We start from the raw sequence: 19,950 nt of genomic DNA on the forward strand, positions 1-19,950 counted from the left end.
ACAGTTTTGGGGCCAAAGATGATGCTGAGATTTCCACCAGATAGTTTTTCCTCCTGAATCCAACAAAGAAGTTTGATGCCTCTCTGCTTTATATGGAAGCTCTTAAGCTTCTACATCATGTTTTCAAATTATAATTAAATTACATAGGACAATGATTAGTCTGCATTTTTGCAGTTTTTCTGCTTAAAAATGTCATTAAATTAAAAGATAGAAAGAAATTTAAAAATCCAGAGACCTTAAAAAGAAATGACTGAGGCATTAATATCTAAGGTAAACCTTCCCTTTTGGCATATAATTTTCTCTTCTTGTGTCTGAGTGGTCACATGCAAACCTTTCTTTTCCTAACTTTTTTTTTGTAGTTTTAGTACAAAACTTTTCAGCAAAAAGAATGTATTGTTGAGACACAGATTTTAGATGTCTGTTAAAAATTTTTTCATTTTGATGATGGTAGGTAAGGAGTAGAAATGTAGATTTGTAGCATCATTCTAGTTTTCACAGAGGATCATCAAATTTCAGTAATAATCTTAGAAAATTTTTTAATAGGAGTAATCTTATATTTCTGTCAGGACAGATGATGCAGAAGTTGAACAATTTCAAGAGAGAAAAGGCCTAAACTGTACTGATCCACTTCATTGAGAATTCCTGTCAGTCCTTCTTTTCCATAGCATTACAAAATTAGCAAACTAATGGAATTTATTTTATGTGCATTTGTATTTTTAAAAAGACCTTGGTAAAAATCCATGAAAGTTTTTTTTGAAATATTTCAGCTGTCTGGTTTGAATTTTAGAACATTTAAAGACTGAAATGAGTGTTTGAAATACTAAAAATGCCTATAATGTACAGGCAACACGTTCACAGAGAGAAGTCTAATGAGGTGTGGCAGGGTGTCTAAGGGGATAAAGCCTATGTTTCTATCCTAATGGTTTGAAAAAGGATACAAAAATGCCTAATACATGTACATTTAGGAATGTATATATACACATATAAGTAGTTGACAGCAGTACAAATAGATTGAACTTGGAATTACAGAGTGAAAAATGAAAATGAGGGAAAATTAGCTTTAAAAATTTACTCAAGAGAGTTCAACTTCTGCAAAGTAGTAATTTAGAGTGAGTTGTCAGGGATTAATAGAGTGAAGTTGTGCAATAGCACACAGTGAACTGCACTTTGATAGTATGTTTATAGTTTGATATAGTGGCAGAGTTTTGCTCTGGTTAACTCAGTGGAGGCTGATGCCTTAAAATAAGGAATATCAGTAGAGGTTTTTTTATAATTATAGTATGGTCTATTGGCAGACTGCTGTAGATTCTTTGATACAAGTTTAGCACAAATAAAGCAAAGGAGATCATAAAATAGTGATAGAATCAAGTTATAGCTGCACAAATTAATTTTCAAAGGAAAATCATAATGTAAGGAAGTTTAGTTTATAAGGGAAATATTTAAAATTTATTTGGTAGATGAATATATGGAAAAAGAGTTAAGTGGCCTTTTGTTCAGGGTTTAAATGTAAAATAGTGATAATGAATAAAATGTGACAGAAATTAAATACAACTGTCTCCCACAAAAAAGAATTTAATAGTTATGAAGAAATATTTTAGTGCTTATTAAAATGGTGCAGGGTATAATTTTTCAAGGAAACACATTGGGTTGGACAGAGGAGGATTTCCTTCCTGTAACTCTGATGTAGTGGTTTAAAATCAGCATTGAATTAGACTCCAAGTAAGACCACCCTCCTCTAGGGTGACACTTGGTGAGGGTGAGGTCATGGCTTTAGACAACCATCTACTGATAACCACCAATGAGATAAGATACGAGCAGTAACAGCAACAATATCAATAACAAAAGTGTATAAAAGAGTGGGTGAATTACACACAAAAAGGTGCTCAGCACCCCAACAAGTTCCATATGGCTGCCCAGACAAAAACAACACGGCAAATGATTCCACAGCCTGGCAGTGACACTGCCAGGTTTTCCGGACACAAAGGCAAGATGGTGGACATTCCTGCAGGTGACATTCCCCAAGAAATTGAAAACCAACAACAAACACCCAAGCAGCGCACCCTCCAGTCTGCACTGCACTGCTCCAACCTTCCAGTACCACACCCACCAGAAGTCATGCCCACATGGCTCTAGGCTCTGTCCCTTCAAAGCACTTGTGAGAAAAACTAAAATACCTGCCCAAATTTTTATCTGTGAATATTTAAGATAGCAGAAAATCCTTTTAAAACTCACAAAAACTTCTCTGCATGCAAAGTTAATATTATGTAAAAATTAACATCAGGAATACTCTGTACAAATATGTCTCTCACTGGGCTCAAAAGGATTTCTGCATTCTGTCTTATTCATTATAGGTCAGCCCACTGAAAAGTTATGCCTATATTTCAGGGAGTTTGGATCAAATCCTGGAGCAACTTAGCAATTTTTTTTAACTTCTGACCTCTTCAGTCTATGTTTTACTCATTAGTCAGACAGATAGATTACAGTTATTAATATTAATAGAAACCTTTCATCAGTATTATTCATAATGGTCTTTTGTGTGATAAGATCAATATTCTTTTTCCTCTTCTAAGAGGGTAAAATACATTCAAAAAAATCAACGATCCTCTAGGGATCCAGAAATTTGAAATTCTACATAGTGCCCATTTGATGAAAAATGACCAAGAGGTCACTCCTGAACACAATTGTAAATTGTTAAGGATTAGTCCTGGAGGTGTGAAATACGCAATTTTCAAAACAGTATTTTAGACCATTCATTGCAAGTGTGGATGTATATATAGAAACTATAACTGGCATAAATACAGTCACATGAGAGCCCTGGGAACAGTTTCCCATTCTGTATTACAATAATGTCTCAGCATAGTAGTACAGTATTTTTCTGTTTCCATAGTTATGGCGATACTTTAGGGATCACAAAACATATCAAGGAGATAGGCATAACTAGCAGATCTCCTCAGTCTAGTGGCTTTTAAGAGCATCATTCACTGAAATCATTATTGCTATTATGACTTTAACAAAAAGCTTCTTATTTGACGTTGGCCAGTATAGAGCAGAGGAAAAAAAAAAAAAGAGTGGACCTGGTAATCTTGCAACCTCATTTCTCATTCATTTTGATTGGTTATATTTTTGAAAAACGGGCTCTCGTTCTGTTCCTGTTCTTGCCGTCTTCCCCCTTGATCTGATTATGTGATTTAATGGTTCATTTACACAATGGGTGAGTAAAAAGACTGTATGAATTCAGGTTATGGGTACAGTCACTTAAGATGCAGGTATTACTCTTGATTCTTCTAAGGGAATTGGCTAAGTTCTCTTTTACAGGAGCTTAGCAGTGTTAGCATGAGTTACAGGTGTTTGGTTTTGTGAACAAAGGAAGAGTCTTTAATAATTTCTTTAAACCCCTCTAATCATAGTTTTGAATGTGGGCATGAGCCCCCTGTGTTCATCTTTCTAATGCACAGTGCGAAGCTCTAGCTACTTGTTCAGTAGAAAGAATCTTTAATTAGAAAGAACTTCACTAGGATGTTATATCCTAGATGCAAGGGCCCTTTTCAGTATTACTCTTCCATTTGAGATGAAAGCAGGTAGTGTAGCTGCATTACCCCACTGCCCCTCACAGACAAAACACTCGCGCTGCAATGTTCCCTGAAAGGCCAAAGTGTAGGGTGGGTCACCCCTGCTGGGCAAGCTGGGCTCAGTGGGGTGGGGAGCACCATGCAGGCTTTCAACCTAAGGAAAACAAAAGGATGACCTGCAGCACAGGCCAAGAGCAAATTGAAATAAGTCTTAATGAGTGCTTTGTTCTCTTTAACAAATCATAGCAAAGGAAGGGGCTGCTAGGACAAAGAGCTAAAAATAAGACATAATTATTGGTCGTGCTTCTACTGTTTTTACACTGATTTCAGTATTACTTTGGTCTTCACACCAGCTCATTTCTGTGTGCAAAGTAAATTGAAATCAGATTAAGGCTGATGCTGCCTGTTTGTGTTGTGAACTTTTCTCAGGTCACTTTAGTTACTGAAATAAACCATAATTTGTGTCCCTCTAGGGACAGACATATGGCTGAGTTACTGGCTGAAATAAACTGGTACAGCTTTAATTAATTCAAACAGAAACCATGCTCTTATCACTTTTATTTTTTGACTTTGCAATTCACTAACTTGATTAGAAGTACTATGATTTTTATCAGCACTAGTGGTTGATTCTTGTTTTGCTAATGATTCAAAATAACCTGTTCTGATTATCGAGAGATGTTGGGAAGAATAAAAATGCTTAAAAAAACCTCCAAATTTGGATGTAATTTAACTTTTTAGTGTGGGATGCCTTTTTAACTTATTAAATGTTTTGTGGTTTTTTATGGTTATGTAGTTAGGACTTGAACTATCATCAAAATTTAGGGTTATGTATTCATGGCTACTTGTTAAGCATTTGACTATGCTCCAGAATCATTGACTTGCACAGGTTTCGATTAAATTTCTTTCTCCAATTTTGTCAGAAAATTCTACTTCCAGGTCAAGAAGTCTATCTAATATCCAGGCGCTAAGAAATTATCATTATATGTTTGATTTGTTTATATACTTTTCCTTATTATTGTTTTATGTTCTTCAATATTTTCTGCTTGAGAAAATAGAAGCCCACAAATGCTCAGGTATGCATGTCCTGTGTGTATGTGTATGTCTAAGATGTCAATGAGCATGAAGAAAACAGAGAAATTGAATTATTTTTATTTTTTAAAGAAGGATATTTATTGGCCCTTATCACTACATAAAGAATACAAAGTCATACCTTGTAAACATGAGGCAAAGAAAGAAACCAGCACCACTCCTCACAGAGTATTTTTCCAGTATTTTGAAATTCAAGGTTGCAGAAGGTTGATGGAGATGAATTCTGTGACTTGGTTTTTCAGTGTTAGATAAAATAATGACCTGCAATTTAGTTTACGTTTTTTCAAACCAAGGTAAAAATGCTGTGGTTGAAATTGTGAAGGGAAAGTCTGCTGTGCACAGAAAATATATTGTACCTCAAATGGTGTGCTGCTGTTTCTGTGCCAGTATCTGTCTGGACATTGAGGGGACAGTACATGGGAAGTGGATTCTTGATTACTGATTGGTGACAAAGACAGAATATTTGTCTTAAGATCTGGCATGCTGTGGGAAGTGATGACTACTACCAGGGAGGACAGAAAATATAATCCTGGGTAGATTCACAGAGCCTGGAGTTTACTAGTGACTGGTACAGAAAATACTTCATTGTGGAAAATATCCAAACTAGGCAGCTACCAGTCTGTCTTACCAAAGGTTTTCTGAGAGGAAAACTTGTTGGAAAAATTACAGTCTCTGACTGGAATTTCTATCACATCGAAGTGGCTATAAAAGTATTTTCAATAGCTCTGAGGTCTGGGATTATGGTTTATGTGTGAGATGGCTTAGAGAAAGACACCTCTGCTAAGCAGTCATAGGCAGTGGTTGCCAAACATGTAACTTCTAAGACCATTAATTACTTTTAATGGCCATTAAGTAGTGTTGTGTCCTTGGTATATAGTACAAGTTGCAGCTGACTATATATGATATGTTGGCACAAGGACAGTGCCTGCCTGTAGGACAGGACTTGAACTTCAGGTCCCAGTGGAAGCTACAAAAATATAAGTGCATTTTCCTTCAGGAAACCCCATATACTCCATGTAGGAGAAGAGGAAACTGAATTTTTGTCCTTTTGACAACTTAACTTGAGAGAGTATGCCTTCATGAAAGCCACAGAAGGGTGTGCAATATAGAATAGTGCTAACAAGATGGTTTAAAACTATCTAGTTTATGTCTCATAGTGATATGTTTGTGGAGTCCAAGAAACAAGATCAACTACCTCAGTATAAACTAGAGTCTGATGCTGCCATAACTTGCATTTATCTCTTATACTTTTCCATTTGTTTAAAATTGTGTTAATTATTTCTGTATAAATGTTTTAGTAACAGCCTATTTTATTACATTGTTATGATAGGTGGTTTCTGCCTATTTCTTTTCTATCTGAATGTATAGATATATTTTTCACATGAAATAAAGGAAACATGCCTTGCACAAAAAGCTAGCATTTATCTTTCGACTGTATACAGGAAATTTTCAGCTAGCTCATCTGAATTGCTTAATTTCTTCATGAATTGGTACCTTTTCTTCTACATCTCAGAATGTGTCTGTTCAGCAGTCATTGATTATGAAGATGGAATTTTTTTTCCTGTATTCAAAATAATCTTCACGTAGGTTTGTATTTTCAAAGGTCATTACTGAGAGTTTTAAACTTTACGCAGCATTTACATGCCTAAACCCAGTCCTTCTAGATACTCAGCTGCGTATTTAAATATCTGAGCACCTTAGAAAATCTGGTCTATGAACTTCACCTACTAACTACTCTAAGAGAAATTGTAAACCTGGAACAAGAACAGGATTTCAAGCAAGAATTTCAAAATTTCATGTTTTGTATCATGGGTAAATGCACAAATATACACTTGTAATATCACTAGCTGTTATTTTTCATATTACGATCCCTAAATCTTTAAGATTTTGACACTACTTGATTCACAAACTGCAACTAAAACCCAAACATATTATTAAGAGAAAGATAAGGGGAACTAGCCTTAAACTCTAGGCCTCTTAAAGGCCTCATCTTCCCACTGCATTTCTCAGGGCAACTAGAACATAACAGTATGTCTGTGGAAGGATGTGGGAATATTCTGAGAGCACTTTAAAAACCCCATAATTTTTTTGCCATCCCTTTTGCAAGCCATCAAAACAACTGCGATTCACATTTCAGATATTTCTATAGTCTGTCTGATCAGTTTCACTGAAAAAAATCCATATTTGCCTGGTCATTTGTTGGAATTTTAATATAGCTAATCCTACCCTGGCATCTTTTTTAAGCATGTAGAAACTCCTGTTCATTCACTTACCAGATCAAGGCTCATCGTCACATGATGTAGAAGTTTAGTAATTATAAGTTTAATAATTGTTTTCTGTAAATAAGACTCATAAACTCTCCTACCCCTCGAATGTCTTAAATTCTCAAGAACTGAAGAGAGGAAGAGTCTGCATTTCAATTCTGATACTAAATATTCAACTTCTTTTGAGTATTTTTTTACTGACTCCATCCAACACTGCTGCCTTTTGTATTAGGACAAAGAGAGAGGCTCAAGAAGTTTTTTTTGAGCCATGGAGCAAGACTGTTGTAGAAAAGCCATAGTTGTCGCCGACAAATACAATTCCGTTAAAACTGATAAAGCTGAGGCTGATAAAAATAATAAAAAAATAAAAAACCCTTATAATTTGTGTTGAAAAGTTGTTATATAAAGTAGAAAAAATGGGGAATCATTCATGATGGAAAAGCCCTCTCCAATTTCTCAAAAATCTATTGTGGGCTTGTTTTGCTCTTAATAACTTCTCTCTGATTGCTTTGAAAATATAGGAAAACACTTAAAGTAAAAATATTGATTTTTAGTATGGAACATACATTGATTTCACATCCTCACTTTTCTATTCATGGCTATCATTGTGGATATTGCAAAATTCATGAACAGCTGCTTGCCCCTTCCTAAGCAGCCCTTATGGATATTGTGGGCGTTGGGGGTCAACAGCCACCTACCAAAACTCAGCAACTACAAGAGTTGAGCCTGGTCTGTGACAGGCAAGAGTAATTTGATCCCTTCAATTTACCCTGGATATCCTGAAAATAGATCTGGCTCTTTTTAGAGCAGATGAGCTGTAGAGAACATCAGTGGAAATGGAAACCAGCATGAGGCAGGCTTGCATTAAATAGCTTTATAGGAGGCAGATTTGTATTAAATAGCTTTATAGAAGAATGCAGTACATGCTACTGAAGTCAACTAGTGCTGTCATTCTTTATATCTGCTTCAAAATTATCAGTATCAGTATGGGGTTTTTTTGCAGATTGTAAAGAATGAGGATGTCCCATATCTTTTATAGCTCAAGGATACATATTTTAGGTGTAAGAATTAATGTTTCACATAAAATATTGTTACAAAAAAGTGCACTTTAGAATAAAAACTCTGCAACTGACACTGAATTATTATTGTATTCTGTCTAGCAGTGTACATGTCCCAATTTTCTGTAGAATGAGTACTAAATCCATAGAGTGCTTAGTTTACTGATTGCCCACTGCCTACTGAATATTGATTTTTTGTTTTTAAAGTATTGGTACTAGATTGGAAAACCCTATGTGTAGTCTTTCAATACTTGAAATTTCAAATTTTAAAGTGTTCTTTGTCTTGATGGACTCACTTTCAAACCTCCTTTCATTTTTAATGTAATTTAATTGCTAAGTATTAGACATTGTATCTGTCTGACCATGTATCAGCAGCAGCAAATTAGCCACTTAGACATCAGACTATGAATATTTTCCCCTGCAGTTCACTGCATGCACTAGGACGACATTTTCTTTTGTCAGAAGAGTATTAATTATAGAGGCCTGACTGAGACCCAGATAAAAGTTTTTTTTCTTTTAAGTGTTAGCTTTTAAAGACAGCAGTAGGCAATTGCACTTAAATTCAGGGGAAACGAATCTACAAATCTGGGACATGGAGTCTGAGAAAACAAGCTGTATTTATTTTCCCTTTTACCTAGGAGTGAATATGGAATTGTATTTTTAATATTTATTTGCTAGAACAGTTTTGAGGATGACACATTTTTCACTGGCACTGTTTCACTGATAGATCTGGATACAGGGCTCAGCTCCAGATTTCTGTCCGCTCACCCAGAGGAGCTTGGACATATTTCTGGTGTTGTGGTTCCAGCCCCTGGGCAAAGCAATCGTGGATTCAGTGACCCCAGACTTCCCTGGCCCTTTGCCTCCCGTTTGCCTCCTCACAGAATGCACTTCACAGTCGTGGTGCAATGTCTTGGCCCTCAGCACTATCGCAGCTCTGCCCAGTGATCCCTGTCACGCAGACGGGTGTCTGTGCTTCCACTGTGGTGCAGCAAGGTGTAACTTGGGTGCCTCTTTGTGAGTGAAGATTTTCACTATTCTTTTTTTGTGGGAAGTAGCATTTGCAGGAGAATGGATTTGGCACAGCAGAGCTGATGAAGCTTGTGCTTTCCCTGCAGGAAAGAAAGGGATTTTGGAGATGTCACATACTGTTCAAGCAGGACGTGCTGGTACACACTTCACTAAATGACCTCTCCTGTTAGCTATATCAGCCATAATGTGATTTACTAATTTAGCAAGTCTGAGAGAGCAAGAAGAGTGAGATGCAAAAAATACAGAGCAGAGATTACTACATGCAAATCATTGCTGCTTCTCTAAAAGGTCAGTCTGTACTTAACTGTAATCAGCAGCTCCTCTTTGCCACACTATCACTGCCCTGTGGATTGTATTTAACAAAAGAAAACTCAAAAATGAACAAATTTCAGATGGGTAACTCTTGCATATTTAAAAGTACATATATTTGTGTGTATATAGACATATAAAAAAAAAGGTGAATATATAAAAACCTTCTATAAAGAGAGATTGTTACATACAGATATATGGTGTGTAAGAGTGAATATACCAGATTTGTCCATACCTATAAAACCATTAAAATATGAAATATTTATATAATTATTACAATTATTGTTATTCTAGACATGTAATTTTCAAAATGCTTCCCTGAGTTTTCACACTGCTTTCATCTTATTACCTAGTGAGCTGCTGCTTTTGATGTTGGCACACTTCATATTTTTCAATTTGATGTTTGGATTTAAAGGTAAGGTTGCTGCACATGCTAAAACCATTTTCATTGCCCTTTTAGCAATAATATAATTTGTAAAATCATTATTCACTGACCATGTTTTTTGCCAGTAAAGGAAAATCTTTGGTGACCTTACATTGAGAAAGGCCAGGGTTATCTCTTGTTAAGCCATGAACTCCTAATTTGAATTTGTAATATTTTACACAGAGACACTTTGGAAGAGAAATGATCTTTTTGTGCATGCTGTACAGTAACTCTAATGAAGCTAAATTGCACAGGGAAACATATTGGCCTGTGGGAAAGCAGCAGTAATGTTGGGGTTTGCATGACTGAAGCAGAATGCACCCCTGGAGAGGTGCAGGCTGTACTGGCAGCATGCTGAACACAGAGCACTGATGGATGATGGATGGTTGCCCATGGGAGAAAGCAAAGAAGGAAAGATGTACATACACCGGCACAAAGCTGTACCATATGGGAGCACCTGTGAAGGTAGAGTGGAGAGTATATGTTATCCTGCTTCTTCTTCTCATGCCCACTCCAAAATACCTCGCTGATGTGAGAAACCTAAACCACAGTGTCGTGAAATGCCCTCTGTAAGTTCTGTCTTTGGAAAAAGAGAGGTTGACTTAGATGGCATTTGGTTTTCTTAGAGCTGACAATTTGATTTAGATTATTCACTTAAGGCTAAAGTTGTGGATGGAAGCTCAAAGTTTTAGGACATCAAACACTTGCATGATGGGGGGGAGGGTGGAAATAGCAAAGAAAATTAGATACCTGTGTGCTTGCATGAGGAATAAAACCCTAGATGGTTGGTTATTTTTTAAGTTTACTGTTTCTACATTATTCATAACATTAATACTAGGAACAAGCACAGGAAAGGGGGAAAAATGTCAGGTTGCTTCTGTAAGTGTGACTATATTCCCTGGTTATTTTGACTGAATGAGAATGGCTAAACAAATTTGGGATTTTCTGTAACTTTAATGGAAATTCTTTACGTATATTGAAAAATAGATAACTCCTTCCATGAGAACCAAAAGGTAAGTTTCTTCACTCTCTTCATTATTTGTCTTCAATTCTCAAGAAATCCACTTTGAATGTGTCAGCCTAATTACTTCTGTACATTCTAAAATTGAATGCATAGATCCCCTTGGTAGATTTATGTTAGTTAAATGTCTCAATCTTTTAATAAAAAGGCTGAATAAGGGTTTTTTATTTTGAATTATGGTATTGCATCGGATGATGCAGAATAAAATTTTACCATTTATTTTAAAAGACTGCCAAATATTGTTTGCTAGATATTTTTATTCCACTCCATTAAAAGAAGTTTTTAGAGTAAAAGGAGGGTCTGTGATTGATCCTAATCTACCTATTCATTGTAGTCCTGGCAAGTGGAAAAGCTTCCTTAATAATTTTCTTGGAATGGGCTAAACTGGAGAGATGTACCTCAGATGTTGATACAGCATTACATCACAGGGCTTCATGTACTGGTCTGCTGAGCTGTCTAGGAGAACCAAGAAAGAAGCATAATGATTTATGCATTCTCTTATTCACGTGTCAGCGCTGAAAGAGACAATTCGCACCTGTTGAAATCATTCCTAACTACCGAAGTCACAACCTATCTCCAGGAATATGTGCAAAATTTCATAACTCTTTAAAAATCAGGGCCCAGCCATTATCCTTCTATTTTTAATTGAGGAATTATGGTAAAATCTGTAGTATTCCCTGGACTGCAGATTTTAAAAATTACTTGCTTGCATGTGAAGACCTCATGTACTGCCTCCAGCAGACACCTCTCCTGATCATCAAGCCACACTGAGGAGAGAAATTAGTCTAGGGGCCTTTTTTCGGATAATAAAATGTTGTAATTAAATTATTTAATAAGTTGGAAAAAAAGCTGACAGCTGGTATTTTCCTCTCAAGGATTGCTTTAAAATTCTCCTTGCATAACCATGGGGTCCTACATGTCTAAAAAGGTGATATGCAATTTGCTGTAGTACAATTTGCAGAACTTTATGTACACTTATTTCCCTCAAAAATGCGATAATTCCTTATTCTGTCCCTCAAATATCTATTACAATAATATTTAGGAAAAGCATTGAAACCAGGAGAAGGGAGTTTTCTTTCATAGATCCTGAGCCTTTGTGGAACATGAATCAACTAAAATTATTGTTATGGATACTCGGCACTAGAAATTTCCATCAGTATTCTAAAGGATATTTCTCTACACTGAAGTGTGTTCTTTTGTTTCTGAAAGAATGTTTGAATAAGAAAGTCATAGAATTATCTAGGTTAGAAGAGATTTTCAAGATCACCCAGTCCAACTATCCACCCAGCACTGCCACTGAAACCCCTAAATCACTAAAGCATCACCCAGTACCAGATCCAGATGCCTCTTGAACACTTCCAGGGATGGCAACTCCACCACCTCTGTGGGCAACCTATTCCAATGTCTGAGCACCCTAATAGAATTTATTTTTTCTAATATCTAACATGAATATTCCATCTCAACTAAGGTTATTTCCTCTGGTCCTCTCACTTCAGGAATGGTAGAAGACATGTCCCCCACCTACTAGAATATCCTTTCAGATGGTTGTAAAGAGCAATGAGATTCCCCTTGAGCTTCCTCTTCTCTAGACTAAACAAACCCAGCTCCTGTGAGAGACTGGACTATTAATGATTAATTACTCAAAACATTTGTCCAATTGAGGATGCGCCAGGGTGCTTTGCTGAGACTTGGTTTGTGTCCATTGATGGAGGAGGCAAGTTTTTGGCTGTGTAATGGCTAGCCTGCATTAGGCAGAGAGGTGAACTGTCACCACCTGGAGGCTAAAAACCAGAGTTTGAGGCCAGTAAGAGGCAAATCCTGCAGTGTGGGATTTTAAGAGGGCTAACTGCTTTCCATTAGACAGCTCTGTGAGTTGTACAACTGCCCCACGCTGCTTCCCCCAGGGAAGGTCTGATGGGGCATAACTGGCTCAACTGCACTGATGTAAGAGGCAACCAAGGAGGTATCATAAACCATCAGAGATGCCCAGATCCATTCCTGAAGCCTTTCACCAAAGAACTGCACATGATTCATAAGTTTCTGTTGCAAGAGACCATGTAAAACTTGCTCGCACACAGGAGAGTCACTAGGGTGTTCCCATCTAGCCTGAGTGTATTTTAACCCATGACTTTGTGTTTTGAGAGTTCCTTCCTCCTGACAGGTCAAGACCATCATTTCCCTAATGGACAACTAAATTGCAACAATCAGGTCTTGTTGTGAGATTCATGGGTGGTGATTTTGTATGTTTCTATTCTTATATTTTCTTTCTATTTTCTTTCTCTTTCTATCTTTTATTTATACATTTTTTCAAGATATATTTTATGCTTTCATATTGCTATGTTACCATAGATAATAAACAAAATGGACACATATCTGCCCTTCATTGCAACTAGATTGTTCTAAAATAAAACCTGCATCTATCTATATTTACAAACAGTGATCGTCCATTGTTTCACTCTAATTTGCCCCACAGGATCTATTAACAAGAACCTCGCTTACCCTTGCCTTCGTGGGGGTGAGCCATAACAGTTCCCTCCTCATTCCTCATAAGACATGGGTTCTAGATCCTTCTAGACCCTAAAACCTTGTGGCCTTTCTCTGGATGCACTCTGGCACCTCAATGTCCTTTATAAACTGAGGGGGCCAAAAGCAAATGAAGCGCTTGAGGCATGACCTCACCATTGCCCAGTGCAGGGGGATGATCCATTTCCTGGTCCTTCTGGCCACACTATTCTTGATACATACATTATTTTTTTATTCCAAAATATAGGGGAAATATTTAAAGAAATTAGTCTTGATTCCCTAGTGTTTTTTTCACCCTTATTCTAGATGTATAATGTACACTTTCAGGAGTCTGTGAAATTTCTAAATAGAAGGAATATTTCTGAAATTTTTGAGGGATAAGACATAAACCATCACTCCTTGTAGTGTCTCCACTTAAGCTTCCCTGACAGTTTCAGTGAATTGTTGATATTTTTCTAGCTTATCAGAAGAAAAGAATCATAATTTTAGGCCAGTGCCCTCACGCCCTTTCCACTCAGTTCATGCCTCTGTGTGAGAAAAGAGTGATACAAATTCTTTTCCAGCAAACCCTCTTCTTACCACTTATGTTTTGGCAACATCTGACTTGCCTACCTTTTCCTACAGTGCTGCAGAGAAATGAGAATGGTGCAGTAGTGCACATCCTGCAGGTTAATGTTTGGTCAGTTTTCAAGGACTTGTGAATAAATTTTTGGGGACTCCAGGGAAAATTATTTCTGAATGATCAGCTAATTCCCACCAACTGTGATACTCAGTGGACACCTATATCCTGACAATGCCCAAATAATGTATGTCTGGGTAGACAGGAAGAAAATGCTTCACAACATGGAGAACTCACTGCAGCTTCATGGCATATGTCCAGGTAATCACATTAGATGTGTTTCTAAAGTGTTATTATAGCACACCAAACTGTTGTCTGAATTTTAAACATATATAAAAAACACAGGCTCAGTTGCCACCATACACAGATAGAGCTGTCCTTCCAAAGCCAGCTGCAACAATGAAAATTATAGCTCAGCTATTCAATGAACACAGTAGTAGGCAAATGTTGGTGTGAAATATATTCAAAGTAATTTCAATTAAGAATAATTAAATTGTATTTGGTTTAAAGATAGGATGCCAGGAGTGAGGAATAAGATGCACAGCAGCTCTATAGGTGATAAATGAAGATCTGGCCTGCTGCTAACCTGGGTTTTCCAGATTTCTTCTAGGCGATGATAGTATGAGTGGAAACGCAGAAGCAAGCAGAACAGCAGTGTGTGAGAAGATATAATGTGCAGAGGGAAGGAAGAAGTAACAGACACGTTCAGCCTGGTATAAACCAAATGAACTCAACCTTTTCTCAGCAGTTATCTTCCTACTAGCCTAGGAGGAGGAGAAGAGAAACAGTTGTCAGCTGGGATGAAGCTGTCACAGAAGAGAACAGCACTACTGCCGTTCTCAATTTTTGACAGTGAGTGTATTCATCAGCACAGAGATCAGAGCTTCAAATATAACTCAGACAGCTGGATATTGCTGCAATGCTTATCTTGGCAGAGGCCTTGTAACTCCAGATTTTTTTTTCAGGAAGGTGTTTGTTTTAAACCTGAAGAATTAGTTTAGCAAATACAGAAACACTTAAGTTTCAGTGCTACTCTCAGTAGCAACTCTCTGTGTGCTTGCTGACCTAGAGTCCTTACAGATAGCTAGGCAATTTATGTTCTAATAATAAAATAGAAAAACAAACAAATAACAAACACCACACTTTGCTTTTAGTAGTCTTCCTTAAATGCATAGAAATATGGGAGGATTTTTTAAACAGCAAACCAGAAATAATAGTAACAAAAATACAATATACATGCTTAATAATGCCACATATTTCTTACTGTTAAATTACTCTAACATTATATGGTATGATCAATATACTGTTAGAATTTCTGTTTCATTGTAATAATTTTGTTTCAAATTAGTTAATTTTACTTAGCTGCTTCATTCTGTGGTAGAGTCAAACTTTTTTAGCACTTCAGAGTGCTGTTCCCAACCAGATTTCTGCCATGCTGGGGCAAATGATGAGACCAGAGCTTTACATATTAGCAGAACATCCATTCATTTGCTATACTCCTGATTTGTCATTATCATTCAATCACATAAACTTGATTGAAGCAGATGAGTCAGGGAGGAGGTGAACCAATAGAAACTGTGACAAACTTGTCTGAATGCATATTGTTCTTTGATCACACAGCTGCAGAGAATTGTACTTTTTAGGAAATATGGTCTGCTAATAAGTCTGAAACAATGTACATAGAAATAAAAAAATACAGATAATTCTGAATTAAAATTTTACTGATAGTAGATGGTGGATGATAAAACATGCCTTGTTTCTGTTATGGAAGCATTAATTCTTGTTGCTCATCTCATTTCATAGTTTTGTTCCTCCAAAAGTTGTGGCAAATACTAAACCTAAACCCAAACTTAAAATTTGTTTATGTGAGAAGAGGAAATCTTGAAGTGTGCAAGATCTTTATACTCCATGTTTAATGACTTTTTAAATGCAGTTTTAAATACGAGATTGGCAGGTTTTGAATAGCTGAGATACCAACAATTCATAGCATAAACCTTGGTGAAAGAACTCATGGTTTTTCAAGGCTACTGTATATGAGGTTTTTCAGTAATTATGAAAATTAATAGGATCATAATCATCTGTTGAGCTTTTTTTCCAGACGAAAAATATGGGTTAGGCATTTCTTTGGCAGATTTGGTTTTTTGTGTGTTATTTGGGGCAGCTTGCTGAAGTCATGCTCCACAATGCTTTGATTTTTATTTTAGACATTCCCACAGAATGATTTTCAAGGATTTTTGCAGTTGGTCACTGTGAACAAAGAACTTGCAAACAAAATGGCATAGTAAGAGTATAAAGCAAATTTTTGAAGGGGGCTGTCAGTGTCCAATTGTTGGCACTGATTTGCAGATAGGGAATGACAAAGGACTATTCTGAAAATCTGGCTACGATATCAGTCTGAAACCAAGTGAAGCTGCCTTAAGGAAATCAAAATCTTCTTTATGATTTAAATAAGAATTCAACAATTCTCTATTTTAAAAACAAAATTATCACAAATAACACCTTCATAATCTCAATTTTTCCTGGAGCAGTATTTTCTTGTTTTGTCATCACAATACCTCTTTTTTCTTTTTTTTTTTTTAATGGATTTTATAGTTCAACCAGAATATTAGATAGATAAATAATGAATCAGTTACTTGAGGTTATATGTATTGTTTACCCAATTGACCAAATTGTTCCTGCTAAACTGTCCTTCTTCATTTTAGCTGCTATTAATACCCACAGCATGACTTGAGGATTAATTGTCTATTTAGTGCTGTTGTTCAGAGGAACAGTTGAAAACTTATGCTAATAAATTACTTGATTAGTGTCATTTGACACAATGTGAATAATTTGTCAGTGGCAAGTGTTATTCCTCTTGGGAGTGTGAAGGTTAAGCAGAGACAAAATAGAGAAGCAAATTTGTGAACATCAGCATCATTATTCCTGGAAAAGAACATTAACATCTTTCTCTCCTTCTTCTGTCATGGAGATTCTTTGCTTTTTGATAACCTTTCCTTATGACCAAAATTCTTTTATTTTTTTGCCTCCTAAAGGACTAAAAATACTGTTCAGAGTCTGAGAAAAGAAATACAAAAAGATTTTCATACTTTGGATTATAACAACTGTCCTTAAAAGAAATACACTATTGTACAAATATTTAAAATAAAAATGTGGATTTTTTTAATATAAAATAAAGTTCCAAAATAAAATATTTGAATTTTTTTCTTTTTTTTTTTTTTCTTAATTCTAAATGGAATCTTGTTATTTCCAACAGTTGGCCTAATATAATCAGTAGGATATGAATTTTTTCCATCTTGATAGGCATTTGAATGGTAGATTTTACAGAGTGTCTGTCCTTTTGAAGCAGTGGGACATACCAGAGTGAAAGTGGTCTCATGAATTAAGGCTGAATATACAAAACAATATTGTTTATATTCTATAACTCTGCCAGATCTAAATAAAAATTCTATTTTTATTTGTTCCAACAAGAAAATTTTGTGTAGCTACTGTTGTAGGTATTACACAAATGCAGGACAAAAAAAGTGCCTGGTATTCTTTGCTTGAGGTTTATCACATGATATACAAGGAATAATTTGTGGTCATAAATAAAAAGCAAAGTAAATTAAAGGGTAGTGGATATGACAGGTAGTCATTGCTGCATATTTTCAGCTTTATTACTGCTCCTTAGGAAGGTTTCATGTATTGTAAGGTTTGCAGAAAGATATTGTGGTGCTGATTTTCCAAATGCTGAGTGTCAGCGTAAGGGAGAGAAGTGACCAAAACCAAACACACAGGAAAAAAAAAAGGCAGTGAAAACCATCATCATGAAGCAGTCAGAAGTGAAACTGATCATTCTTATTTACTATAGGAAGAATTTAAAATGCAAGTGGAAGTGAAGAACAATTGTAGAAGTTTGCTAGTACTGCAAAAGGAAAAAAGTGATAAAAGCATTCAGAGATATAAATCATGTGGTTAAAAAGACAAATCTGTTGTTTGAACTGTCATACAAAATTCTGAATGGTTAGCAACAGAACACCTATCTTGTTCAGAGAAAAGATTTTTGCAATAAATGGAATGCAAAATGAGTGCGAATTTTAGTTGAATGAAAATACCTCTTAGACATCTTTTACTGACTGATTCTGAAAATATAACTTACAGTGTTGCTAAGTTTCTTTACTCTTTTCCCAGATGTTTATACAGTTCTACTCGGCTCCATTTGAGAATAAGCAGGTGTCATAAATCACTGCAAAGCATCCTCAGACTTCTGCTTTTTATAGAAAACAAAATATAATTAAACAGAAGTTTCACCTTGGATTGAAGCTTAAAGAAGCCAAATGTTGCCTTATTAACCAAAGTTCATTTTATAAAATAAGTTTCTACCAACAGACTGGACAGTAATTAGGAATAATCTTGAATGACACTGTCTTTCTTTTGGAATAAAAAGGAGCTCTCCAGTTCTATTGCATGCATTTTATTTATGTGTTGTAGACTTTCATATGCCTTAGAGAGGTAATAACTTTTAAATGAAATAATAAATAAGAAAATATAATGCAACTTATTAGATAGTTCAGGAGCCAGGAGAAGACCTGACATCAATCTTTAAACCAGTTTGTTAAAAGGAGGCTCATGGAAAGCAGGGAAGCAAGTTACCAGAGAGAGTTACCAGTCTGGGTCTTCATGGGGCTGGAAACAGTTGAACTTAAAGCAGCAAACAAGCAGAGTTGTGAATCATGCAAGAGGGGAATTTGATCAAGACATCATGAGTAGACATGCAGAGCATGTAGGAAAATGATTTCTCAACCTGACAACAAACGTCCTGTCATCCTAAAGCTGAAAGTCTGCATAATTCTTATGTTGTATTCCAGTTCTAGGGAGAATAACGATGGGGGTAGTAGAAAGAAGATCAGAGATTATAAGGGTTATATTTTCTTTCGTTTAGACCTCATTGTTCCAGACAAGTGAATTCTTGACATGTTTGGTGGACCAAAACAGCTAGCAACCCAAACACAAAGAAACCTGGCAGTGTCCACATGGGATGATATATTCTGCACACATTCACTGACAATCTAGCTGTATTACAAAGAATAGAAGAGTTTAAATAATAGATTGCTTAAGGAGAAAGAATGACTAAGATGGTGAGATCTATTTCCAGTGGGAAGAGATTTGTTTTGCAAATGTCCTGAGAGATCAAGAACATAGTATTAAGACATTTAGAAAAAAAATGAAGAGGAGCTACTCTTAAAATTTAGTTCCAAAGTTCCAAAAACCAGAGAATCTGGATGTGATTTTTTTCTTTTCCCAGACTTATGACTAATGACTTATTGCTAGTCATCCACCCTTGTCAGCTGGTAAGCAATATAATCAAGCAGTAAGCAATATAATTTCTAATACTATTAGAAATTAACATTATTATTACTATTACTATTTTAACATCACTGTGGTGGTCATTTGCACCATCTATCACACAAATATTATTGGATGGAGAAAGCATTTCCTGAGAGCAATATTGAAAAGGCTTTAAGTCAGGTGAACAGTCCTGTGGCAAATATCAATCAAAGACTGCCACAGACCAAACAGAGGAAGGAAACAGAGGAATTGAACAGAATACTTCTGCTGTGTCCTGGAAGATACTCTACTTCAGCCCTATTCCTGCCATTCCTATTGAATCAAAAAGATGAAATCTACACTAAGGCTGTAACAGAATGGTGCATTTTTAAGACAGAAATAATGCAGAGCATGTGCATTCTTACATGGTATCGTGGTGCAGAGGAAGAGTAAGCACTGCATGTTATGTTCTTTGGACACCCCCACATCGTTGGATACCTGTAACTGCTGCTAAACCTGAGCCCATTCACTGTATTCACACCTTTCAAGCGTCGGTGTGAATACACTGTGTTTTTTCACTGCATTTCCCTGCACTGAGAAGCTACTCAACATACCTTTAAAAAAGCAGGCAGGCTAACCATGCTAATGCAGAGCTCAGCTGGAGGGAATTATCAGGCCTTCTCAGCAAAGGTAAATTAGAGCACATTCCTGCAGCTGCAAGACCTGTGTGCAGCTGCT

This window comes from Passer montanus, unplaced genomic scaffold (assembly GCF_014805655.1).
Source record: "Passer montanus isolate IOZ18808 unplaced genomic scaffold, ASM1480565v1 scaffold24, whole genome shotgun sequence".
NCBI lineage: Eukaryota > Metazoa > Chordata > Aves > Passeriformes > Passeridae > Passer > Passer montanus.